This window comes from Elephantulus edwardii, unplaced genomic scaffold (assembly GCF_000299155.1).
Source record: "Elephantulus edwardii isolate Elephantulus edwardi_28Jun2011 unplaced genomic scaffold, EleEdw1.0 scaffold00058, whole genome shotgun sequence".
Taxonomy (NCBI): domain Eukaryota; kingdom Metazoa; phylum Chordata; class Mammalia; order Macroscelidea; family Macroscelididae; genus Elephantulus; species Elephantulus edwardii.
Genome location: NW_006399808.1, coordinates 7,189,762 through 7,190,290, shown reverse-complemented (window position 1 = coordinate 7,190,290; position 529 = coordinate 7,189,762).

Here is a 529-nt window from a genome sequence, read left to right as displayed (position 1 = left end):
GGGGGGGTGGGCGGGGAGAAGAGCGCAACAATGAATGGAATTCTAAAATCTCTGTAGATGTTCATTGAAATGAAAAAAATAAACAAACAAATAAATAAAATTTAAAAAATGAATATCAGTCTATTTCAGCTCACTAATGCCTAGGAATGAAACTGAGGAGGACATGAAGTATATGGGGCAGAAGATCAAGGAAAATAGTCTTTGATATGGATCGAAGCTCAGCATCAAGAAGGCACAGATTCTTAACCACTGGGCCAATTGGCAGCACCATGATAGATGGAGAAGAGATTGAGGTTGTTAACAATTTCAGCTTGCTTGGCTCCATAATCAACTCTCTTGGCACCAGCAATCAGGAAATCAAAAGACACATTGCATTCAGCAAGTCTGCTGTCAGGGACCTCTCCAAAGGGCTAAAGAGCAATGATGTCAGTCTAGAGACTAAGATGCCCCCAACCCAGGCCTTAGTCTTCACATTTACTTGGTATGCATCAGAGCCAGACAGTGACTAAGGATGACAGAAGAAGAATGG